The 27212-nt window shown below is 38.2% G+C and overlaps 1 protein-coding gene across 6 annotated transcripts in view; it reads left to right on the forward strand.

Moving 5' to 3' along the window:
• Nucleotides 1–27212, forward strand: part of FRMPD4 (FERM and PDZ domain containing 4) — a 306521-nt gene that overhangs the window by 20425 nt on the left and 258884 nt on the right. Inside the window, exon 1 of one of the 6 annotated variants that reach the window (XM_057419690.1) lies at nt 12506–12639. The exons of 4 other annotated variants lie outside the window; for them this stretch is intronic. The gene's annotated coding sequence lies outside the window, so the exon portion shown is untranslated. Of the gene's footprint in view, nt 1–12505; nt 12640–27212 lie in introns of those variants that run through there. One more of the 6 variants, XM_057419687.1, reaches the window with a different exon arrangement.

The raw sequence follows: 27212 nt of genomic DNA on the forward strand, positions 1-27212 counted from the left end.
TCTATAAACTAAAACGGCTGTATGCCAATGAAGATTTTATAGCTGGTAAGGCAAGCGTGTAGGTGAACTCTAGATCACAAGTCATTGCAGATGGGCTATCTTGTCAAATTTAAGTGACCTCTTAAGCTTCAGAAGAGTCAAGTAACTTTGTTACTCCAAAAAAAACCCAAACAAAACCCCATCTTTAATTATGAGAATTTACACCTTTTTCCTGAGGCTATTGAGTGTTCCAGACCAGTTCATGTTGGCTAATGCAGAATACCAGATGTCCCTGATAAGCAGATCTCGGAAGCCATTTGGCAGTAGCTAGTAGAAAATATCAGGCACAATGGTGTTGCAGAATTTCTGCCCTTCTCTGGAGTTTGCGTATTTCACATCCCTTCTGAAGGCTGGAGGTCTGAGCCAACATCTGTTGCTCCTGACTACCAGGCATTTGGGTATTTCAGGGAAAAAGAATTTAGTCGCAAATACAAAAATGAAATTGGAGCTGTGAAGAATATAATGTCTGACTGTTGAGTAGTTATAATTAGCTGGGGCATCTGCCTATGAAAGGGAATCCTTGGTTTCCAGCCCCTTTCCCTACATTTAGCCATGGCTTTTATTCTCTGACATTCTAACAGTCATGCAGGGCAGAGCCAAGGCTTAGGGCTCCCAACAGCCATCAGCGTCTGCAACTTCTCTCTAACATTGCCTCATTCTGTTAACAATTTCCAAGTCATTCTTATGGACAAAGGTGCCTAAATTACGTTCCTCCCTCCCTTTCTCAGCTTCTACCTCTTTCTAATCTCATTTTTTTAGCATATATTCCACCTGTTCCAAAGAAAAACAGGTGAATTTATTTGCTCTTTTCCAACCAAGATTTAACGTTTTCCCAAATACTTTTAATAGAAGATAGTCACAAATTCCCATTTTGTGTAAAATAAAGCCAAATAAAGTGTTCCAAATCCAGCAAGGCTCCAAAAACCCCATATATTTTGACATCTTCTACCAAAATAACTTAAGAAGGCTATGCTACTGGCAACTGTAGCTTTCTCAAAATAGACGTTCTCTGCAGTACAACATTACACTGGAAAAGTAAGCTACTGTGCAGTTGGCTTTTCCCCCCCTTCCTTTTCCTCTTATTCTTTGATACCAAAGTCAATACAGATAAATAACCTAAATTCTTGCTTTTATTATAAAAATAAGTGTAAAAATGATTAAAATGCATTCTAAGCTTGAAAATGAAGACCTCTTATGCCCAACTTATGCAAATATGAAACCTTTAATGTTACTCCTTTTTTCCCTTCCTGAAGGTGCTGGGCTATTTGTTCTGTTACACGTGATGGTTTTTCAGAGCTAAAATTAACATTAGGATGGGCTTAAAAAATTAGCTGGAAGCTATTTTTGGGCCGTCCTTGGAAACTGAGTACTTGGTCTTTTGTGTTGAGCAGTGAAATAAGATAAATCACTCTCATGAATACTGATCTGGGTTATTTCTATAGCGTGTTTCACCACAGCAAGCAATAGTGTTCAGGTTGCAAGTGCTTTCTTTACAGCTCTGTGTAGTTTTTTGGGAAGGGGAGACTGCAAACAGTGCTTGGGTAGTTGAGTTTCGGTGGTCTCTATGTCACCCTACTGTGGTTGTACTATATGCTCATAAAGCCAGAAGAGGGAGCAGAAATGAAGACATTTTTTTTCTAAGGTGCAAGTGTTAGATTCATGAGCCTGATCTGGAGACATGGAAATACCGAGATTGCTCATGTTAAGTTGGGGTGCCTTACTCTTTAGACACATATGCATGAAGAAATAACAAGCCTGCTGTCGAGAGGAAAGGGGTGTGATGGAAGAAGCAAAAAAACTAGGAAAACCGGGTCGGCATAAGGACTTCTAAAGTAAAACCAAATTATTATGTCTTAAATGGTTTACTAAGCCTGTTATTTGAAGTTAAATTTAGTGTATTTTGTTTGTAAGATCAGCAGTGTTTCACATGAATTAAGGAAAATCTCTATGTCATTGTGCAGACCAGATACATTGGACATGCAAGACCTTTGTACTTGCTAGGGATTATTCAAATGTGGTTTATTATTGTGGTTGGGTCTTATTGGAGGTCTTATAGCATGTTTCTAAGGACTTTTTCTGTTTTTTATAAGCATGCTGATTTTTAGAGTTGCTAGTTTTTTTTTTTTAATTTATCTACTTTTAAAAACTATTGTTTTCTTACAATAAGGTGCAAATATTGTGTGGGGATCATAGGTAGTATTGAAACTAATCGCTAATGACAAATATGTGAGGACACTGAGCTATTGATTAAACTTTGTAAATTGATCTTCTTGTAGGCAGTTGGTATTTTGGTAGCAAAGACCCACTGGCAGGTGCACAAACTGCTTCCTAGTCAAATTAGGAGACTGTTCAAGAGTATAGTGTTCTCCTGAATGTTTTCTGAAACTTTTAACTCTGGCTGCATTAGCTTATTCAAGGAGTCTGATGCAGCTGATTAATATTTTGAAAAGAATAATTATAAAAGCAAAGCTGCAATCTTATTAGCCTTTTTCATTCTTGGGGGATTTTTGTTTTGTTTTGCTGTTTATCATTGGGATAGAACTCCAAATTTCATGTCTGCAGCTATTTGCTTTATTACCTTAGATGTGCGATTTCCAGTGTTATGCTCGTAGACTTAACAAGCTAATCCACAGGACTAAATCAGAGCTGTCATTTTGAAGCTACTTGGCTGAAGGCTCTTTGAAATCAGTTTAGAAAGGTCCAAGACTATTTTTGTTCCCCTTTTAATTTTTAGAGATATGTTGATGTGTTATGCTGTTAGTGGTCCCTGGAAGGGATGTTATGGAAAGGTTCCCTTTCTCAAGTTCACTGGAGGTTAGACCGCAAATGGACATGATTTGTATTTAGGAACTGTGCCAGTCTGAAGGCAGACTGGGAATGATTTAAGGATGTCCTGACACAAAATTTTCTTAAACTGTGTAATACTAAATTTGGTGAAAGTATGTTTTAGTGCTTAAATGAGGAAAGATGATCCTTTAGAACGGCAGTCCATGCTGACATTGCATAATATAACAGAAAAGCATCATTAAATTAGGAGTGCTAGAATAATTCTTGTCTCTTCATACATCTTGCTTACTGTCACTCACAGAAGCTTTCACGACTGTGGAGTATTTACATGTGCTGTGCTCTAGAAAAGCTGTGCTCTTACAGTGTAACAATCTATTCCTGTCTACTTGGGTTGCTCTGTTAGAGATTAAGGAGGAGGTGGTTGAAGCATAAGTGTGAAAACATTTCTGCTTGTTTGTTTTCCCCTTTTCCCTTGAGGACCGAGGCTATGAAAGATCTATGGTGAGCTGCCAAGTGATGTATCAGTGACCCAAGGAGGTATGAAATTTTCCCTCAGTATTCCTGTATCCCATGGCCCTCATCCCATACAAACTTTGAGGTCATATGTCAGGAAGGATTTGATCATCCATATATCAAGATAGTGTTGGGCTAGTTACAGCAAACGGTGACACAGGTTAATTTCACAGTCTTTAACAAGTAAATGAAATAAGTTATAAACCAGATTATTGCTACACTGGCTGTGCTCATGTTATATATCGTGTTTTAGAATCATAGAATTATAGAATAGTTTGGGTTAGAAGGGACCTTTGAAGGTCATTTAGTCCAACCCCCCTGCAATGAGTGGGGACATCTTCAACTAGACCAGGTTTCTTAGAACCCTGTCCAGCCTGACCTTGGATGTTTCCTTGAATTTTGTCTTACAAGTAACTGTAGTTAGTTAATAAAATGTTTGGTTAATGGGAATCTATAGCTGTCAAGGCTGATTGGATTAGAAAGGGTAATTGATGGGCTGCCAGCTTTAGAGTGAGGTTTGGCTCCTATCAAGTCACAACACAATTGCAATTCTAAGTGCTTCTTGAGAGATCTTGGAGAAAATCCTGGGGTTTCTCAAGACAAATATAAGAATGATGCATGGCAGAGGGATTAGATCTTCCACACTCTTTCCCCCTGTTTTCCCCAACTTTTTCTGAGAGAAGAGAGGTACCAGTCATGTTGTTCTTGAAGCATCTGAGTGAGGATTCTCTGAGGAGTAGTAGGTTGTGTGAATAATACAGCTCTGTTGTCTCTGCTGAAATATATGTTGATTTGAAGCAGTGTGGAAGATGACTAAACCGTAAACAGGGAACGTACTACCTGAGCAGGAAAAAAGATGTGTAGTTTAATATCTGGGTAATGTGTTCATGCTTTCTTGTCTTGATTTATTCTGTTAGTCTGCTGGCAACCTTGTACCTTTTTGTTTCGATGGACTTTATTGATCACCTCATTTTTTTAAATGGCAGGTTTTTGAATTTTGTAAAGATCAGCATGTAGGTAAGTTCAGCTCTTCTAGAGTTACTGCTTTTATATTATGCTGTATCTGCTTTTATATTATGCTGTATATTCGATAAAAGAGGGTGATGTGTTCCTGGAGCAAGTTAACACAAAGTTGTTAATTGGCTGCTGAACATCGTCTTCCAGTTGCCGCTGAAGAAGTCGCTGATGCCTGTATGGCCCCAAAGTGCTCGAGCCTGCCCTCTGTAGGTCAAAATGACCTAGGTCAATTTACACCATTTCAAAATAAGTCTTTTACTTAATTCCCAACAGTGAACCAGCAAACTTGGAGGGATTTTCTAGGGAATGAGGATGCAGAAAGATGTGGTAAGATTTCCTGTAGATCTCCTTTGCAGAGGCAGATCTGATAGGATCTTGCATGGAAGGAATAAGTTGTTGTCCTCCTCATCTGGTGCAACTTGAAGCTGAAGAAGAATTTTTATCTGCAGTCCTGCTGTGGGCTAGTAAAGCAGCACTGTTATTTTAATAAAATGGTTTGCCTGAGGATTTCCAGCATTGCTTTACTTCCATTCTCATCTTCACACAAGAATAGCCAAGCTTATGTGCTCTCCATTTAAATTCTGCATTTTCTTCAGCTCCGAGTTGGAAGTAGAATGTGTGCCTTAAGCATCCATTCTTTGCTTCTCAATCTTTTTTTTTTTTTTTCAGAATTAATACCACTCAGTTAAAGACATTTCAGGCCATACCTGGAAAAATAGCTTTATGTTCTGAAAAAGGCCAGGAGTCTGCTGGAGTCCTCGATGAAAGAGCAATAGGGAAAGAGTACTGAAGACAATAGGAAAGGTATTGATTTTATGCACACAGAAAATCCTGGAGTTTATATGGATTAGTATTCAAGGCACAGCTTGCAGTGTCTTTTTTTGTTTTTTTTTTTAAATCCTGAATATATAGTAGCAACATCAGCTATAAGCAGGTAGTAATTGGAATTTAAGACTGAATTAGTAAGATAGCTGGGGAGGAAATGGCAAAGCAAGTGGAGATGATGAGGAGACAGAGGAAAATGACCAGTGTGAAGAAAAATGTAATCGGTTATCCTTAGTGTACACCTGTTCTTGTCCTGCTTGTACTCACTGGTAGCAGCCTTTTAAAAGTAACTGCTATAAATCACCTGAACTACAATGGGTTATGCTAAATTGCTCCAGCTTTTACAAACCTTTCTTGAGGGATCTTGCCTCAGAAGCCTTCCTAGGCAGAGTGCTGGTGAGATGTGCTTGTTTGTACACATTTTTACTACCACTTTAAAAAGAAATGTTGGCAAGCCCTGAAAGAAGACTAATTACACCTTTGTAGTGGAGATCTTATTACGATTGTAGATGACATTGCCTTTTGTTTTTGGAGTAAAAAATAGAAATTAGTGGGGAACTGTTAAGTAGGAAGCAGGGACTGCATTGTGGCAATGACTCTTAAATTATTACTTCAAGAATGTCACTTGCTGGTGATTCAGGATACAGTGATGACAGGGGAGGGTTATTCCAGATGGATGCAAAAGATTAAACAGCATGCAGAAGAAATGAGAGAAATAAATACATGTTGGGGAGAGAAATAGCACGGACAGAATGAGAGTTTAAAGAGAATGAGATAAAAATCAACCCGTTTCTCAGTACTGAGGCCAAGCTGGCACCCTCTTGACTCATTAAACTGTTCTTTTGAATCCAGAAATTGGCTCTATAAAATGTCACATCATCAAACAGCAAAAGGACCTTAAGACAGGGGGTCAAGGCTAACAAATTATAGGCAAAAGCTCTAGCTATTTTAGTTCTACTCATTCAGTATAGCTTTAAGTTGGAAACTTAATTAACCATCTTTGTGTTTTGCTGATGTTTGTATATACGCTGTATTTCTATTCTTATGTGGCATCAAGCAGGATGATCATTTAATCTTAATGTATACAGAATCATAGAATGGTTGAGGTTGGAAGGGTACTTGTGGAGTTCATGAAGTCCAACCCCTTTCTCAGAGAAGGGTGAGCACACAGTTGGTTCCTCACGACCATGTCCGATTGGGTTTAAAATGCCTCCAGGGGTAGACTCCACCACCTTTGTGGGCAACCTGCGTAAGCGTTCAACCAAACTCATGGCAAGAAAATATTTTCTTCAAGTGAAATTTGCTGTATTTAAATTTGTGTCCATTGCCCCTTGTCCTCTCACTGGGCACCACTGAGGAGAGTCTGGCTCTGTCATCTTTACTCTCCCCATCAGGTATTTATATACATGGATACACCCCTTGAAGACTTCTCCTCACCAGGCTGAGCAGTCCCAGCTCTCTTAGCCTTTCCTTGTTTCTCAGATGTGCTTAATCGTCTTTGTGACCCTTTGCTGGACTTGCTCCAGTATCCCTATATCTCCCTTGTGCTGGGGAGTCAAGACACTTGACCCAGCACTCCAGGTGTGCCTCACCAGGGCCAAGTGTTGCAGCAGCATCTGCTGCCTTGACCTGCTGGTGTCACTATTCCTAATTTATCTTGAATGTAGACATGTCTGTAAACTGAAGCACTTCAGTGCTTCTTGAGAGCTTTCACCTCGGGGCTGTTATGCCATAAACCGGGCAGTGCTGTGTGAGCTGGTAGTTTCTCTGCTGCACACATGCCATGTATTGACTCTTCAGGAAGCTGAAAGAAAGAGGCAAATTGTGGTTTCAGCTTCTACATGTGCTTAGCTTCCTACAAGGAAACTTCAGTTCAGAACAGATCTGGGTACCAAAGGGCGTGAAGTGGCAGGATGTCAGGGATCTGGGGTAGGTGAAGCATGGCCACATCTCCGCACAGGTGACAGTACTGTAGAGGGAAGGGTTTTCTTGACGTTAACATTTAAAATTCTAATGGCCTGTGAACTTATTTTGAGCAGTGCTGACCAGCCTGTGAACAATTTTTTCTTATCTCAAAGTTCTTTCTCAAAGGAAAAGACATGGAAAATGCTTATTCATTTGGGATTTATTGCAGTATTGAAGCTTGCATCCTAAGAGTGTCCCTTTGGTACAGATCAGTCCATTAACTCATAGTACATTTCTATAAGCTTCTGTATTACCTTTTAAAATTTTTATTTATTTATTATTATTTTTATCTTTTTAATATTTTTTAATGTTATTTTTTATTTTTATTCATAGCTGGTATGCCTTCCCTTTTAACTTCCATTTTCATTGGGACTTAACAATATATTCTTGTCTTTTTTTTCAATGTTTCTTTTTATCAATTGGAGTTCTATTCCTTTGCTTTAAATCCATCCCAGCAAAAAAAAATCCCCAAAGGCAAAAGGAACTGTCTTATAATGTTAACAACGTTTGTATTTAGCACAAGAAACCGAAACTGGTGCAAAATACTGGTACCTAATGAAGCCTTAACCACTTCTTTTATCCAAAGATAGGAAGCAATTGGCAAAGGAGTTTAAAATACTTAGCACTTGTTTTCATGAGTTAATTTCATTATGTCCTCATGTCTTCACTTTTAGACTCCTCATGTTTGAAATAGTACATTGTTTTTTTAAAAAAACTTTTTTAATATTATTTGATTTTCAATTAAAAAAAAATAAAAAGATTTGTTGGGGTAACCTGTGCTGTATGATAAGAATGTCCATTTTTTTTCTATTAAGAACATTTTCTGCATTACTCAGTGAAAATAAATTACTCTGAGCAATTTCTGCTTATGTTATGTCAAAACTGGCGAATCACAATACAGAGCAAAATGTTGACAGAGCATCTTTGTCTTTATGTGCACAGTCCCTATATTTTTTTTTTGTGGCACTCTTGTATTTCTGTCTGTGCTGGTGGGATATTTCTCTGACAAAGATTAGCTGCTCAATATTTCATTTTGCCCACACCACCTCTGCTTCAGATTACCTGCGTCCATATTCTGCAGTGTGTGTAGAATTTCTTGTTTCCACAAAGCTGCTTTGGGGTCCTCCTATCATTGTATCTGCGTACTTAAAACTATTCTACACTGCTGCTGTAAGATTAGACAGCTTTTTATTGTCTGTTTACAGAAGGAGAATTGAGGTATGGAAAGATTAAGGCTAAGTCACTTGAACTTCCAGGTCTTCGTGTGGAACACGTAGATCTGATTTTTCACTGCACTTGATGTTTTTGTAGCCCTCTCCAAATAATGACAAACTTGGTAGCTGTTGTGTCATTCCCTATACCCCCCTTCAAGTCTCGTCAAAAATATGTTTTTAAAATACGTATTTTCCGTTATCTTGGGCAAATGCCAGAATCCAATCCTTTCTGCCAAGAGAAGGCTTTGTTCCAGTGCTTGGCCATCTTTCCTTTATGTGATCAGTGTTGTTACCTCTGTAGGAGTTGCAACTGCTTAGCTCTTCTGCAAGAAAAAGCCTCCCTTCAGCATCTGCCAAGGACAAGCCCCACAGCTGTAGTTTGTAGACACTTTGGCTCAAATGATATGGGAGATCCTGTATACTTGTCCTGATTATTCTGTGGATCCAGATTTACCCACTTTCTGCCCATCCTTCCTTCCGTGCATCCTTCTGACCTTTTATTAAATGCATCATCCACTGTATCTTTTTATTAATAATTTATTAACCTTTATAACATTATTATAATAATAATTATTATAATTTATTATCCTTTTATTAAACATGTCATGCAGTAATCTTTTCATATGTCATATATTGAATCTTAAGATCCAGAATTTGAGTAGCTGACTGTTACATTCTATGTTTGTAATGGAGATAGAAAACGTAGGACCCTTTTAGACTTCACAACTGCTCACAATTGCATCTTTTGACTCCAGGCTACTCCCTGCTTTGTTTCCAGCTTCTACCACTACTAGAGTTCTTAGGTAAGGTAACAGCAAGATACAGAGTATTGACAGGTACCTGGTGTCAGAAGATACCTGTTTCCTTGACACTTCCATACTACTTTTCTCTAACCTGCATTTGTGTTTGCTGCCTCTGCCACCTTGTTTCATTTCTGCATGCCAGTGAGTCGCTGTTGCAGCACTGCGTGCTCAGTTTTTGTGCCATTTGCTGCAATGGCTCCTGGTCAAGAGGATGAGCAACCATTAAGTGAAATCCAGCTCAGCTGCTTCAGCTTAGAAGTGGAACACCCTCAGTAGCTCTCTTGGGACTAGTGCATGCCTTATTCAAAGGATGTGTGGATGGCAGGTAAAGAAGTATATGATAGTTTTCTTCATTTGCAGTCAGAAGAAAAGAGTGCTGCAAGCCTCCCCAAAAGGATGCCCATCACTAAGATTCTTTCCTGCCACCTATTTTTCCATCTTAAAAAGGCTGCGAACTTACTTACATTTTCAGGACAATAGCAGCCATGCTGCTTCAGAGCAAGGAGTCTGATTAGCCTAGTTAGGAAAACTGTATTTACCTTACATAGAATTAAGTCTATAAGCTGTGTGCAGTGAAATGCTGAAGTACTTACTGGGAAGGGGGAGGAATATGGAAAAGCACAAAAATATTTCTTGCTTCCAAAAATCAACCCTGGGAGAAGGAATATGATAAGGATGGGGGAAAGCCTGTTATATTTTGATGTATGTATGATGAGATTGTGCAATAAAATACAGACTGTGTTACACATAAAAAAAAGCTGTGTGGACCCTCCCTGCTTGCATTTTTTTTTTTTTTTTTCTTGTGTGATCCTTTCTGAGGAACAAATATTTTAATATTGCTGGGGGGTAGTAGCTACTGGCTCAACCGTAGTGATATGGCTAATGACAGAAGTTAAGATTATTCTGCTGCACTTTCAATCTGTATCTTGTTTTCTGTTTCCATGGATATCTCAGATTCAGGAAGAAAGCTAATGTAGAATTAGCATTTCCCAATGTATGAGTAACTTTGCAAGAAAATTTCTGTTGAGGTTAATAAATGATTCCTCCTTTTTAAAGAATCTGCATTTGTAGCTTCAATACTGTATTATTAGCAGTATGACTATAGTGATTTATTATCACTAATATTTTTTGTAGTGTAAAGTAATATGATTTAATAGCACAATATTCTGAATTACATGGAGCTATAAATCCAATACAAAAGCTATTGGTAGCATCCTTTTTAAAGCAAAACTTAGTCAAGGTGTTCGGCTTTGAGTTCAGTTGGTCACAGTACTTAATTGTGGCTATCACTGTACCCCCTCTCACTGAAGCAGAAGAACTTAACTGTTATTGAAAAAACATTGCAGCACACATACTAATTATTGTGGTGTTACACATGCTTAAAAATCTTGCTGAAATAAAGTACTATAATTATTCAGTTTTATTCACAGAAGCAGGTTTTATCTTTTATTACATAAGTACTCGCAGATCTCAAGAGTTTGTACTGTGACCTTATGGGGTTATTTATCTTGTTTCTTGTATGCACTAGAGCTTGTGTCCTTTAATCTGTATTTGCTGAGAAGCTGACAAATTGCCTCTTCTGCAACAAACTTTCTTTTTTTTTTGTGTGCAATCCATGTTCTGATTGATATATTAAAGGTTTTGTAGAAAAAAAAATATAAGCCGTCTGTATCAGTATTTGCTTATGAATCATATTTTATGCTATATTCATTAAATATATGTTGCAACCTTATAAACATTCAGCTGCTGCATATAAGAATATATACTTAACTGAGTGTTTAAATGTGTTTTAGCATGTTAGGATGGGCTAAATGAGGTGCCTTTTTCATCTTTTTCATCTGTGTCTTTCCTCTTTTGTTGAACTGAGGCTTTGAGATCCAACTACGTAAAGCATTGACAAATTAAATGATGGAGATTAAATAAATCTGATTTATTTAATTTTCTTGTGTGTAAGTAAGTCTGAAGGACTGAGAACAAGGAAGCTGCTTACAGTACAGAAAGTCTTCTGAAACACTGGAATAACTGTTGCTGATATGCGATCTTATTCTGCACCAGAAGATTGATTAAAAAAAATTTACTTCAGCGTCACTAGAGCTTGTGTGAATGAAGTCAGTGCTAAGCTTTGATGACAGAAGAATGCACCCAAATTGCCCTTTCAGATTTTAAGTACTGATGTAAAACCAGAGGTTCACAATTTAAAATTTCAATGGGAGACAGACTCCTTTCCACAATTACATCAGAAGCAGTTTTGAAACTGCTTTGCTGCTTAAGGTTGCACACTCTCCTGTCTCCCTCGTAAGAACATTAGTGACAAAAATAGGCAATTTTATCCTGAGTTTGTAAAATATTTGCTTAGGCAAATTCGAAGCCAGTATTGCTGGAATATGGCTGACTAAATCAGGAAGGAATGATACCAAAACAGACCAGGTGGAAGACATCACGTAGAGCAATGATACATTAGATTACACTGAAGTATTTCAAAGTACAATCTGGTTATTCATTAAGACTTTGCTTCAAACTTTTCTAAGAGGCAAAATGTTTTATTCTTTGTTAAAATAAAAAAAAATATGTGTTTTAAGAAGTCTTGAAATTAGCCAAATATTTGCTGTGCATGTACGCATATGTATATGATTTCCACTTTCTTCCTTTTTATAATGGATTTATGAAATCTTCCTCATTGGTATAATTTCTTATGCTGTAAGCCTCAGGTAGAATCACAACCCCCTTTTTATTATGCTGCCTAAATAAATTAATATTTATAATGAGGCAAAAATAACTCTGTAGACTAAAACATTGATATAAAATCCTTCATGTAGTTGAGAACCAAATTACTTTTTCCCTAAAATCTTGGTGTTGCTGATCTCCTGTAATGTGCTCCCTTTTCTGTTTCACACTGCTTTCTCAGCCTCTGATTTTGTGCAGGTTGAGTGAGGATGTACTCCAGATAAGTGCAGTCTGTTCATGAAAATATGACAGTGTTGCAGCCTCGTATACTGCTGTGGACAAAGCACTGGGATTCAAGAAAGATGTAGACCTGTTGGTTTAGGGAAAAGAAACAGATAATAAGACATCTAAGAAAAGTGATCTTTTGAGAAGTCTGAACAAATTGTGCTTATTTACTGATGGGAGGCAGATGACAGGAGAGAGGCAATAATGTGCTTTCTGTTCATAGTGCACAGGACAGTAAGCTTAAAATGCAACTAAAAGAATGTGGGTTAGATATTAAACAAAGGGGGGGGGGGACACGACATAAGCAGGAAATAAAGGCAGAGGACTTTCACGAGGCAGTAATAGCAAGTGCTGGAATAGATTGCCTGAAGGCTGAGGAACAGATTGGAAAAGTCTCTGTCTGGATTGCCTTGGGACAGGACTTGAGCTACCTCACCTCTTCACATCCTCCTTTGTGCCTTTATTTTATTTTTATCTTTTGTATTTTTCAGATTAGTACTTGCATCCCTGAAGGATCCATACCTTCTGTAAGTCCAAATTTTATATGAATATATGGTACTCTGAAGTTCCCAGTTCTTTATTTGCATTAAAATTTTGCAGGCTAGTAAGTCCTGCTGCCTGATTCTTGTTTGTATTTTGGCGCTGATGCTCTCCAAACTGGGATAATTTTTGTGCTGTTTCTACTTCTGTGTGCTGGAGGAGCAGCTCTTTACCTAATGGATTGGTTTCCTACAAAGGAGTCATGAAACAATTCTATTTCAGAGGTCAGTTCTCTTTCGTCACTTAATCTCTTTCCATATGCACCCTTGGAGGACAGGTGATGTTAAGGAGGAGATGAATGGCCGGGAAATGCCAATTTAGGGGCATAAGATGCATTTACATTCAGACTGGGAATATACTTGCTGCCTGTGAGTCAGCAGTGTCAAACTACTATGCAGCAGAACAGAAAACGATAAAATAAAAAGGACAGAAATGACAAAATGAGTGCAAATTATGTAATCAATGTTTCTTCTTTTATCAAGATAGTTATTTCAAACCTTTAATGAGCTTTGCCAGCCAGAAGTAACATTTTGAAGTATTTGTAATAATGATCATTCCTTGAATTTTTTTAGTTTTAATATAGCATTAATTTTCGGTAATGCTGTATTAATGCCTAGATGACATTTGTCACAGCTATGAAGTAGTAGAAGTACTGGAAAAGGTTAAATATGCATTTTAAGATACACGTGAAAAGAAAAGTCTTTTTTGTTACACAAAATGAGACCATATCAGGGAAATACGTTGTTAAAAGACGGAGATTCCTTGGTCCTGTGTAGAAAGGCTGGGTGACTTACCAAAAATGGGATATCTCTTCATAATTGAGTTGTATGATCCAATGTGATTTGTTACTGCTAATTTATTTATCTTGGCATTGATTCATATGCCCTGGCAATTTTAAGGTCTTGCAGGACCATTACATCATATGGGTTAAACTCTAATAACTAAACTATCTAACCCATAATATAGGATTTTTTCTGACTTTATGCAGCTACCTTTGTAAACTACCTCTGTAAGCTACCTACTACCTTAAGCTGGTACTTGCCATAGAGTGCAGCTTCTAGAAGTGTTTGGTCTTCATTGCAGACATGGAAGGACAAAGAAGCCACATTTCACTCTTAACTTCATCAGTAGTTAATGACTCTCATTGCTGAAAAATGTGATTAAGCTCTATTTCTAATATGAATTTGTCTGGCTTCAGTTTCCAGGCATTGCTTCTGGTTTCTGCTTCAGAGCTCCAATGCTTTATTCTTAGTGAGATGTTTATACTCTCTAATGAAGTCACCTTTCAATTCTCTTGTTCAAAACTAATCAGGCAGCTCTTTAACTCTTCCTGTAAGGCATTTTCTCTAGCCCTTTGTTATTACTGTATCTATATGAATTGTTTTGGTGGTATTTTTATAAAAAGGTTTAAAAGAAGAACTGTACATACACTGTTAACATCCACCTCCCCAGTGCAATGCAACATACTGAAATCAATACTCTCGCTGTTTTCCTGTCGAGCAAAGGATTGCTTTATGCCTTTTCATTTCTGTGTCATTATCCTAGGAGTTCAGATTCACGTGCTAGCTCACTAGGAGTTTTTTGGAGATGTTCCTTTTCAGAACATGAGTAGAGTTCTACAGAATAGGTTAGAATATTTTACATCCATCTATAAACTTTGTATTATTTCCCTGGTCCCTCTGCCAGCTGTGGCTTGTATCGGCAGCAACTGTTTGTCTTCTGGGTCGCTGTTACACTGCTAAATGGCAAAGGGCCAAGAAGTGTCCTCAGTGGGTCCTTCTTAGTTGCTATTTCATGTTAAATAAAGTTGGGGGTTTCTTTTTATATTTTTAAATGCTATATTTTTTAAATCAAAATAATGAGAAGATAAGTCATTTGTCCTTGAAAATGCCAGATATATTGTGTCAACTTTCATCTCACATTTTGTATTAAATTCACCTTTTTTAGCTGTGGATTTCCTGTCTACATACATACATTTAATGCTGCCAGTCATATATTTGGATTTATTAATGTAAATAATTATTTTAAAATTTAATAATATCTGAAATGGCTGTCCCTAAACTAAGATTAATGAGGAAATCCTTATTCTAGTGATGCTCAGAGCAAAATTCCCATTGCCTTCTCTGGGGCATGTATTTTACAGACCTGGGCCTGTATGTGTGGAGCCTCCATATCCACAGACTTTAACTAGCATATATATATAGTTTTGATTCCATACTTAATAATTTAGTGTATTTAACAATTTAATATTAATGTAGAAAAACAATAGGTCTCTGCTTTTCATGCTGGCCAATTAAAAAATAATGTCTTAAGAAATATTTTGCTTTTTTAAGTATTTGAGTATATCTGAAATTGGGAGACTTGGAGAAAAATATTTGCCTTTCCTTTCTGTGCTGAAAGTTACCTTATCACTCCTCTTGTGGTTGCAGAGCAAACGCATGTAAGTGCAGACAAGAGCAAAGTGGGATGTTTAACAGCCCACAAGTGTTTAACCCCACTTAAGTGGGATCTGTAGCTTACTTTCAGTGCCTAATTGGGTGTTACAGTCCCTAAGAAGTGGGACTTGGCAGGTTGATTCAGGGCAAAGCCGTGCCAGTATGACCACTGGGGTTCAGTACTTGTGAAGGGTAGTCTGGTGTTCCCAGGGGAGCTGCCTGGAGCTGTTAGGAAGATGGGTGATGCCAGGGATGTGTTTGCTGCCCACCCTTCATGGCAGGTGGATGAAGGAGGAGCTATGCTTGATGTAGCTCTAAAGGGTGGGGGGCCAACACCTTGATGGGCAGTTGGTTATTGGAGACCTTTTCTTGGAGGTAAGTACATTGGTTGTGTGGTTTGGTCTTTTAAAAAAGTGTGAAGGGTGTTTTTTTGTAACTGCACGACAGTGAGCAAATTAAGACATTAGGGTTTTAGCTCTCCTCCAGCACAAATGGATTCAAACCCACATGTCCTTCTCGCAGGGGAGAGACCCTGCTGTTGTTTAAGGGCAGATGGAGGAGGGAGAGGGAGAGAGGGAAACAGGGAAGAAGGATGCCTTCTGTTCTTTCCTTTGACTATTAAGTCACTTAAGGTTTTCATTGTGTTATGGAGTTCTGCTTTATTGCAATAGTTGCTATTTGACAATTTCTTGTAAAAGCATTTCCCTGTTTTAACAGCATTTTATCATGGTCCTGCTTTTATTTTTTGTTTTTGTTTTTGTTTTTTTTTTAGCCTCACATGTGAGTAGAAATGCTATCTAGGTTTTAGAATTATTTTCTTCTTTTCATTCAGCATCCCTGTGGACAATCATCACTGTTAGGATGCAGAATTATACTAAATCCAGAATACTGTTTCTTCCTATGCTTTTTTAAAAAAGAATTTAGAAATGTTTATAGTAATTCCTATAGATTTGTTACTGGTACAATTCATCACTTTTTTGTAATTGCTAGTTTTTAAGTTACTGCCATTAATTTCCTACTTATGTTTGAAAAAATGTTACCTTCCTAAACTTAAAGCAATAGATACAAAATGACTGGAGAGGTTTCACATGCCTTTTGCTTCTCACATTGACATTTTTTTTACTTGCTTTACAGTTTACTTGTAATTATACTCCACATTCATACTTCACTACTAATTGTTTTAGTAGTGGGAGTCACTTAGGTACTTTCATTTGGATCGATGCTGCCTACTGCAATGGGTTTATTGTACAGGAGGTAGATGTTTAAATTGTGCCACTCTCCCTTAAGTGCCCCTGCCTACAGGAAAGAGGTACAACAGGAAAACACATTTCATTCAATTAAACTCAAACCTCATTTTTTTTCCCTTGGTGTAGCCAATTTGGCCATACCTGTCTTCAGGATGCCATCGGTTTCATTTGCACCTCTCAGCTTGCATACTCGTGTATTTTGTGCTCTTCCCTAACATGTGGAATGTTAAGGAAGTAATGCATTATCAACATGCAGCAGCATATGAATATGAAGAAGCTGGAAGCACGAGTGAATGTTAGTGTAAAATGAAAGTCATAAGAAACATTTGGCTTGCTAGTTTTCATTTTCTTTATTCTTTTTTTTTCACTTGGCCCCACCATTAAGCATATTGAAATGTGTTACCAAATTTAGCATTTGATTTATGTGAAAGACTGCTGCCTCAGGATTCAGCTGCAGCTTGCAGAGATGTAGGCTCTGGATTTGGGTCATTCTTAACTACACTGGAAAAGCCCCAGGGAATGAGAAAGCTTTGCTATTGTCTCAGAATGAATTTTACCCTACGGGTCCTCCTCCCACCCTAGGATAAGTATGAACAGTTCTGTCACCCTGGGGTTTTTTTGGTTGGGGTGTGGGTGGGTTTCTTCGTGGTTCTGTTGTTTTATTTTAAACTTTTGTGCTATCATAACTGGTGGATGAAAAACAACCCTTCCATTTGGGAGCAAGAAGTCCTAGTATATGCAACGAGATATAATTCATAAATGTTCACAGAAGATTCTTTTAGCCAACTGTTTATAAATTCTGGTCTTAGAATTGTGTTTAAAGGAACAGTGTTTAAATTCTGATTAGGTACTGGATATACTTCTAAAGCTCAGGCTTTCTGTATAATATGCACACAGTATTAGAACATAATATTTATTATGTTTTTGTAGGTCCGGAGGGGGAAGAAGGGTGCAAAATACATGTAGTGAAGGCTGTCTTAAATTACTTCAGTGGTGGAGGGGTGAAGGAACATTTTTGTCTTAGACCTGTGGGCTGAGTTTGTGAGGAACGTTTCTGGGAGGAGAGTAGGTACATACTGAAATGCATAATGATTCAAAGTTTGTTAGTAAAAGCCATGTGGAGAAGTTGCTAATTTGGGGCTGATAGGTCAGCTCTGGGAGTTCTTTACAACCTGACAAACTTGTTTCCTGGTAATTTTACATATTCCAATTATGTTGGAGGGAAATTTAATTGGAATCATACTAGAAATTGCATCCAGTAAGGAAGAGTTAGGGAATACAGAGTTTTAAAATTCGTGTATAAGAGCAAAAGATAAAGCAGGAAATGTGACTCTGGGGCAATTTAAGTGATATGCCAAGGTGGGCAATCCAGGCATGGGCATGGTGACTTCTCTCAAGGGTCTGCTGGACTTCTGTAAACTTCATATATTATTTCTGGGTGTCAGGAAGGTTGTGCATGTGGTTTTGCTTGTTTGTTTGTTTGTTTTCCCCCAATTTGCAAATACTTCCTGAGTCATCTGACAAAATCGGTTATGCTGCCACAGTGCAGAAAGGCTCGCAGGGCTGTACAGTCATAGGTGAGGCTGTGTTTTGGCATGCTGTTTGAGTTGTGATGGGGAAGGAGGGGAGCCAGGCTGACTTTTTGATAACTTATGTGTTTGTGGGAGGAGATTTTTAGAGGAAAGAAAATATTATTTGCAGCAAATCTCTTTATAAACTTTGGGTTAGTGAGGCAGAAGAGTCTGCAATACCATTAAATGTTCTAAAAATAATTTATCAGAAAGACAATTGTCTTTCTATCTCTCCTATGGTTTCAGTTGTCTCAGTGCTAAAAAACAGCTTTGTAGATGTGTGACAGAGGTGCAGGATACCAATCCTATTCTAATTAGACAATGATTTAATTTTATTAATGTAAGTGAAAGCATTTGTCAGAGCAATCCCAGGCACAGCTACAGGTTGGGCAGAGAAGAGATTCAGAGCAGCCCTGAGGAGAAGGATTTGGGGGTGTTGGTCGATGAGAAAATGAACATGAGTCGGCTTCAGTGAGTGCTTGCAGCCCAGAAAGCCAACCGTATCCTGGGCTGCATCAAAAGAAGCGCGACCAGCAGGTTGAAGGAGGTGATCCTGCCCCTCTACTCTGCTCTCATGAGACCTCACCTGGAGTATTGTGTGCAGTTCTGGTGTCCTCAACATAAAAAGGACATGGAACTGTTGGAACAAGTCCAGAGAAGGGCCACGAGGATGATCAGGGGCCTGGAGCACCTCCTGTATGAAGATAGGCTGAGAAAGTTGGGGCTGTTCAGCCTGGAGAAGAGAAGGCTGCATGGAGACCTCATAGCAGCCTTCCAGTATCTGAAGAGGGGCTACAGGCATGCTGGGGATGGACTCTTCATTAGGGACTGTAGTGACAGGACAAGGGGTCATGGGTTAAAACTGAAAGAGGGGAAGTTTAGATTGGATATAAGGAGGAAATTCTTTCCTGTGAGGGTGGTGAGGCACTGGAATGGGTTGCCCAGGGACGTTGTGAATGCTCCACCCCTGGCAGTGTTCAAGGCTGGGTTGGACAGAGCCTTGGGTGACATGCTTTAGTGTGAGGGGCACTCACCCCCCATGGCAGGGGGGTTGGAACATCTTAAGGTCCTTTCCAGCCCTAATGATTCTATGACTCTGTGTTTTTTAAACACACCATTTGAATTCTTTGTCTCGCTTTTTGAGTTTTATAGGCATGGTTAAAAATTGACAGTAGATATTTCAAGCTCCTTTCAGTTAACGCCTTTCACAGAAATTATCACCCATTAGCTAAGGAGACATAGGAGTGTGACCGTGCTTATCCACTACAGTGCTGAAGATGGGTTCATTTAAATCAAAGGTGAGCAACCTAAGTGCTATGGTAAACTGGCTCCTGGTGTAGCAGGAGTTTGTGTGCCCCTACAGGGCAGTGAGAGGGTGGCTCTTCAGTCTGGGCAGTGATGCATTTTGGAGAAGGCAAGTGTCACCAGAGGGCTCATCTGTAGACCTCACAAACTCTAGGAAACTGGTAGCAGGTCCCTCTCAAGCTGTGGTTCACAGTTTTTCCCTCTGAATGGCAGCCGGTGGGGACTGGAAACAGTCTATCACAATATGCTGTTTGGAATAAATGTTTGAAATTACTGAACCGTAATTTAAATCTCCCTGAAGCCAAGTGCAGAACTTCATAGTTATGCAATTTTCTCTTTATGTAAGTTCTTTGCTTTGTCCTTTCCCCGTCTTCCTTACAAGCAAAACAGAGAATGGTGAGCACAATGGAAAGAAATGTGCTTTCGGAAATGGAAAAGCAGGGGAAGTAGATAGAAACCTGTTTGTTTTTTTTTTTTTTAAAGAATCAGTGTTACAAAATAAACATTGGAGTGAAATGTTAAAACATTGTCTTAAGGTTGGCCACTTCTCCAAGAGCAGAATAAGGAACTAACCTTTTTAGACAGTATGTCATCTGATAAGACAGATTTATATGACATACTGCTTTTAACTGATAAATTGAATAATCAGTTGTCGTTTATCTCAAGATTTAAATAAGATTTATATTGTATATGCTATCACTAGTATATATAAAATGAGACATCTCTTTTGATGCTGTGTAATGCAGTGATTTTCATGGTATGCTTCCTCCATCAATGCTTCTTTTACCCCTTCTTTTACTGAGTTACAATCCATCAGGTATTGTCACTTCTGCTTATCCAGGATCATGAAACTCAAAAAACTATAGGTGTATGCATCACAGTTAAGAGTGGAGGCTCATATACTCGTATTTCTTTTACCATTTTTGTCTTATGTTTTAAAGGAACAAGCAGGAGAAAAAAAGATGAAAATGAAATTTGGGAAACAATCAGCTAAAATGCTTTTAATGAGAAACTTTGAATTAAGAAATATACCGTTTAACTGAATTTCTTGCCTAACACCAATCTCTAAGTGCAGTTAAAATGTTAAGAATATGTTAATAAAAGGTTAAAAGGGAGTGTTTCAGAAATGTGGATGAGAATATAGTGAGTATATTAAGTGTGAAGGAAGATAAATGAAAATTGAATAATTTTTTTTTTTGTACAATGAAAAATAAATATTTGAAGCAAATAATAAAAGTCTAACTCTTTAAAAAAAAAAGAAAAAGTTCAAGTGCTGGAAGTCTATGAGTGTAAGAGCACTAATACACCCAAGGGAAGGCAAAACAGGAGAGGCCATTTAAAAGAAATGAATTACTAAACTAATGTTGATTCAGATATACGTGATGATGGGAGTGTAACAACAAAAGTTAGCACTAGAAAGCTTGTTTGCTAGAGGAAGCCTCCACCACTGAAGGCAGTAGTAAGGAAAACTTGAGAATGTAAATTAAAGATGAGATAGAGAATGTCCAAATCAAGCTAGATGCATCTCAATGCAAGGATTGTGTAAAGAAGAAGATACCTTTGTCTCTAGGCTGAGGGGAACCAAATCTTTACCTCAGAATGCTCTTGCAAAGCTGATAGTGTTTTTTTTCCTTCCTTCCGATTTCACTTGCAGCCAATGTCAGTACTTGGAGCATTTTACTGTAAGTAAGATGTTCTTCACTTTTTACCACCTTTTATTCTAGAACTTAAATTTTGTGCACTTTTTAGCTCTACTTGGTGCAGCAACATTATATGGTAAGTAATACATTCAACAGTTTTCAAAGCTTGGTCCTAGCAAATTTGTTCTTGCCTTTGACAAGCTTAGAAGTTTGAATGCCTTACCTGATTGAGGTGTATTAGGTGTTTCTTGTATATGCGTCTGTGTGAAGCTGTGAATTCTTTGACCTCAGTAATGCTCTCCTGCTAACTGGCTGCTCATTAAATTACAAAAGGCTGTGTGGCACGTGTTTCTCCGAGGAAATGCATCACCTCACTTCTGGCTGTATTGATTCTTTTTTATATGAATAACATCAGAAGTTTAGTAATAAATAGCCGATTTAATTTTCTCATTGATGCACCTCTAGACATACGGCATTGCTCTTTTTACAGTTCCTGTAATGTATTGGTCAAAAGACATAGTGATTAATTTACTATGAGAAGAAATTTAGTCTGGTTATCTAGAGAGAAATCCTGAAATATTTGGCCTCTGAATGTGAACTTTCTTCCTGGTACTTACATTGTGGTGTGGCAGTGGAGGATATTTTTTCTTGTGCCTAAGTAGCTTTCTGTCTTGACTCCTGTTTGACAATCGATATTTGGATCTATTTTGTTGGGGTTTTTTTAGCTATTCAAACTGCTGCCAAGGTACTAATTATATGTACCTTATACTTCTGAGTAGCTTTGTTTCTGTAGTGTTGGAAACATAATTAAAAAAAGTCTCATATATTGGGTCTTTTGTTGTGCTCCTATGCTGTCAAGTTTCTAAATGAATAATGAACTTAGAGAATTTATTAAAAAATTGTTCTACATTTCTGTAAAAAAAAAAAATAAAAAGCCAATATGAAGTTTATCAACACTGATTATTGCAAGAAAACAGTGACCGATCAGCTTTTGTTGTGTTTTCCCTGAGTATAAATGAAAAATTAGATGTCTTAATTTCGTAAAGGAATGCCAACAGTAAGTATTATAATCCCCAGTAAGTACTGGTGCAAAACCATAGGAAAAGGAAAATCCTGGTTCATGCAGCTAATGTAGATAGTTTGGTAGAAATTATTCTCTTCTATGGCATGTGTGCATGACATAGAAAATAAATCATTCTGTCTTATGTGACGTATTACATAGAATTAGGTATTAGAATCATAGAACAGTTTGTGTTGGAAGGTACCTTCAAAAGTCATTTACTTCAACCCCTCTGCAATGAGCAGGGACATCTTCAACTAGACCAGATTGCTCAGAACCACATCCAGCCTGGCCTTGAATGTCTCCAGGGATGGTGCATCCACCATCTCTCTGGACAACCTGTGCCAGTATTTTACTACCCTCATTGTAAAGAAGTTTTTCCTCACATCCGGACTGAATCTCCCCTCTTTTAGTTTAAAACTATTACCCCTCATCCCATCACAACAGGACCTGCTATAAAGTCTCTCCTCATCTTTCTTATAGGCCCCTTTTAAGTACTGTTACACCTGAAGTTGGAGGAATAAGGGGATGAGTACATTCACTGCCAGAAGTGAGCTATATAAATGGCAGATCACTAATGCTTTTGTTAAAATTTACATAAGGCTCGCATGTGACAGTTTTAGTCTTGTTTACTTCATGTATATTTCTAAAGACAAAAGTGAAGTATGATTTTGTTTTGCTCCTATAAACTTGCATAAGCTATATCAGGAGAAAACTTTCAGGTAAGTTGTTACTGGCTTTGTTTGTATCAAGTTAATATTTACAGATGTTGCCTTAATTGCTTTTTGGAATGTGTATCAGAAATAGGGCCATAAACTTCTTTTGATATATAGATACATGTAAAATATCTATGTACAATTTCACAGAAAATCAAAATAAAATTTTCTGAGCTGAGATAAAGTTTCAAGTATTTTTAATACTACAGTTACTGAGCATTTTGTAATATAGATAGAATTTAGATATTAATTGCCAGAAGATGACCAAATCCTGAAGTTGCCAGATGTTATGGGGAATTAGAACAAAATAAAGCTTCTGTACCTGCAAAGCAGTCAGACCATCTTGACATACAGATGCAGTTATATTTAGGATATAGTTGAACTGACTTGTGCTGTGTTACTGGGCTTCAAAGGAAGTGTGTTGGGTAAAACTCTGCACCTTGTTTTGTTTCAGATCAGAAGAGCTCTCTGCCGTTGTTTACCTTTTTTTTAATTTATTTTATTTTTACTCTACCATTTCACATCTACTGAAATCTCCCCTTGCTTTTAAAATAAAGATTCTAAACTGACTAGAGAATTTTGAGTGCCCAACTTGCATTAAGATCTGATTTTTGAGAGGGAACAGCTGCTCCTTATTTTCTGAAAATTGATCTTGTATAAAATGATCTAAGTTCAGTACTTGGAATTATTTCTTTTTCACAAGTCTTTTCCCTTCACCATCCATATATAGAAAAACCCCCAAACATCTGTATACCAAGATTTAGTGCTTCCAAATAAACAAATTTCTTATAAAGGACAAGCCAGGTATTCTTACTGTCTGTTCAGGAGTGGGTGAATTGTGAAGGAAATGTGAGCAAGGTCATCATAAAGTAAGCACCCAGCTACGTTTAATGTGAACAGTTCTCCTTACTCAGTTGTGCTTGGAGTGTGGACATGGAGGTGTATGGGTGACAGTGCCCTTTGCTCTGTGATCTGATTGCCTGGTGAAGAGCAAAACCACCTTGTTTCATCTCTAACAATGCTCAGCATAGCACCCATTGTGTGAGAACAAGCCATACATCATTCAGTTTGCCTATACCTGTGGGTGCTTCCTCAGCCCAAAAGAATGCTGTGTTGCTGTGTGAGCCTCTTGCCTTGGAGTCATTAGGCATCTCAAGAGCCAGACTGGGGCAGTGTTTAGGAACTCTTTTAAAAACCATAAAGAAAGTTCAGAAGTCATCTGGAAACATACAGTCTTAGCCCTTATGTAACAGATACTTTCCTGACTTGTGCCATTTGAGGGCTTTTTAAAGCCCTGGAGGGTAAGAGATTGTTGATAGCCTTTCAGTGGACAAAGAGCATGGACCTTTGGTCAGCATAATAACATCTGCTTAGCAAAACATTAAATAGTGGGTGAAGGCCAGCTGTGTAGTGTGCTCTTCCCCCATCCATGTATTTTGGTGGCAGACTCAAGAAGGTGTCGGGGCGTAGGGATGAGCTGGTTTACGGAGAGGGCCGTGTTGACAAATCACACCTCACTCATCACTGGGAGGTGGTTAGTCTTTCGCTGCCCAAAGCTGTTGTGTGAAATTGTCCTGCTGCCTCAGCCCCAGCTCTCCTACCCTCACCACATCAGCTTCCTATGGCAAGAGGTCCAATACATGCAGCCAACATCCCTCACAGGTTCTGGAAGCTTGGGGAAGAAAGCAGAGACAGGCATGGGAACAAACCACAGCTTGTGTTTTGGGAGCTGATGTCAGTGGCAGTTACCAGCCTTTCCTGTTGCCTGCCTTCTCCAGGAACGTGCCTGCAACTGCCTCTTCTTCCTCTGCAGCTCTATGTATCTGTGCCATGCCTTATCAACGCACAGCCCAAGCTGTGCATGAGTTGTGCTGGGTTGACTTTGCTAGGTAGGTAAGTTAATAGAAATGCTTATTCCCTTTCAACGTTAGATGGAGCAAAAAGCTGTTCTCCCCCTCTAAGCCTCAAGAGCTGAGAGATTGAGAGATTTTTGCTTAAGCCCCTTGTGGGAGTGAATGAAGCCTCATGACTTCCACGTACTGTGTGTTTATTTCAGTTCAGAAAAATAGAGTGCTCAGCGCACAATCCCAGCATGTTTTACCACCTATTTAAAGTTGCAAAACTATGTGGTAAATGAATATCATCTCTAGTGAAACAGCTTTTACGCATAAACTCAGTCTTTCACGCATGATTTCTACTTTAACCCTCTCAACTTGCCTGAAGAGTTCAGTCAATATGATCAAAGGGATAAATAATTAAATACTCCTTTTTAAGAAGTGGCTTGTTGCCATCAGGAGGTGAGTAGAACTGGTGCCCAATATTTAAGCCTACTACATTGAGAAATGTAGTTCTTGCGATTTTCAAAGAATTTTCCATTGGAGCACCTTTACATGCTGTGAAGCTTTCTTTGATATCTTGTTTTGTGTGATAGCTGCTTTTAGAAATGTACTTATTTTTCCATTAAATCTTGCTATTCTTTATCTGGGTGTTTGTAAAGGGGGAGTGAAATGAACGTGGAAAGGAGCAGGATGTGCCTGGCTTGTGGTTGCTTTAGTCTGTGTTTTTCTGTATGTGTATACATGTCCCAGTGCATTGTATTCATTTTGCAAGGATCAAAATAGTATTTTTGCTTGATCAAAATAGTATTTCTTTCTGGCTATTATATTTTTTTTCCCCTGAGGCTTGAGTTGCATCTGGTAGGCACGGAGTCGTTCATTCTTTTGGTTTGGGACTGAGCGCCAAGTTTGAGACCTGGCTCCTGGATGAGCTTTTCCGCTCTTGCTACCTGTCAGTGTTTGGTTAGTTCCTTCCAGTCCTTGTTTTTCATCTTAGTGTGTTTATTGGGGTTTGGTTTTGGTTTTGTGGCTTGGGATTTTTTTTTGTCTTTTCTTCCTCCCATCCCCTTCTCTGAGCAAGTACTTGACAGTGAATATTTGATGCTGCAAACAGTTATTCATTTGCAAAGCCACTGGAGCCTCAGACCTACAGCACATCTTTGCAGAAGGAGATTGCTATAAAACTGGCTTGAGGTATTCAGTGTATGAATAATGGTTGAAAATAAATCTTGCTGCATTCTACTTGTCATACCTTATATACAGCTGCGTAGTTGCACGCTATTGTAACAATTTGCTAGCATATTTTTCTGTTCAAATTATGCAGGATTTATTGAGATGGTATTATGTCAGGTGTTTTATATTTTTTTATGATGTAAAAGGGTTATGCATTTTAAAAAGACCTTACATACAATTTTAAGATGACCTGCATTAATTTATAAGTCACTGTTCTTGGCTATCTAGTTAATTCACTAAAAAGCACATAATTACTCAGAGTTTTGTTAGAGTAAAAAGGATAAATTGTCTTTTCTTTGTAGTCTTAATGATGGTCCGGCCTCTTTAGGGTTGTCAGATGTCTGTAGTAAAGTGGAATTTTACTCTGTGGAGGGGACAGAGCTGCTCGATGAGCTTGTCACTAATGTACAAAGCTCTGCAAATTTGTACAAAGCAATTGCAGGAGAAAGTTTTTTTTGAGAATGAAACAAAGATATGATTGGATTTTCTGAGTAGGCCAGTGCTTGGACATAATCATTAATGCATTGACTAAGGGCTGTAGAAAGATGACTTCAGGCTTACAAAAACTAATGTGATCTGTGGATAGCTCTTTTAAGAAGGGGCTTCCATTGCAAACTCAGATTTTAAGTTATTTATCCTCCTGCTGAGATTATTATAGCCACAACTCTTACAGCTCTTTACAATACCAAACATTTAAAGAACATTCAGGTTATTTGCTTATTCATAGGAAAGAGTCAGTTGCCTATGACTCACTGTAGTGAGTATTCAGTCTAGTCTTTTGCTCCCTCTCTTTGTCTTCTCTTGTAGTCTGTGTGGTTTATTTAATTTCAAAGTCTTCGTGGATCACCTCTACATGTGTAGCTGGCACCTCATAAGTAGCACACCTATTTGCAAACAGATTCAGGTACAGTTATGTTATGTGAAACAGATAATAGAAAATTACTGAATGTGTTTTTGATCTTGTTTTTTAGAAAGTATTATCAGCAGCTAAAACTGAAGGAAACCAAATGTTAGATTACCTAACACCAGTAAATGCAGTGAGCTTTCTTCCCGTAGTAAGAGCTGTGCAGGAAATCTTTTGGTTTGGCAGGTGAACTGAAAAATCTGATTTTTATGCCATTTAAAGCCAGATTATTTATTTATTTGTTTATTTATTTTAATACTATAGACTGTGACTATTTCAGGCATTTCATGCTGTGGAAACAACAGAACCTTCCTCCAGGCACAGTATAGTGCAGTGGCCAAGGCATTTGTTTAAGAGCTTCAAATACACATTTGTTCTCAATATGTTTCAAGCAGAAATTCAATAAAGGGTTACCTGTTTATTTTTTTGGGTTACTCCACCCCCATTCCCCTTTTTGTTTGGGTTTTGGTTTGTTTTGTTTGGTTTTGGGATCATGCCTTGGTGGGGGGAGGGGAGGAGGAGGAGGAGCATCAGAGGAGGGGAATATTGATGAAGGCCTTTAGACAACTTGATTTGGATTCATGGAAGTTTTTAGAGTAACTGAAACTGCATAT

This window comes from Pezoporus wallicus, unplaced genomic scaffold (assembly GCF_028554395.1).
Source record: "Pezoporus wallicus isolate ANWC-B61680 ecotype Strahan unplaced genomic scaffold, APGP_CSIRO_Pwel_v1 contig_5767, whole genome shotgun sequence".
Classification (NCBI taxonomy): domain Eukaryota; kingdom Metazoa; phylum Chordata; class Aves; order Psittaciformes; family Psittacidae; genus Pezoporus; species Pezoporus wallicus.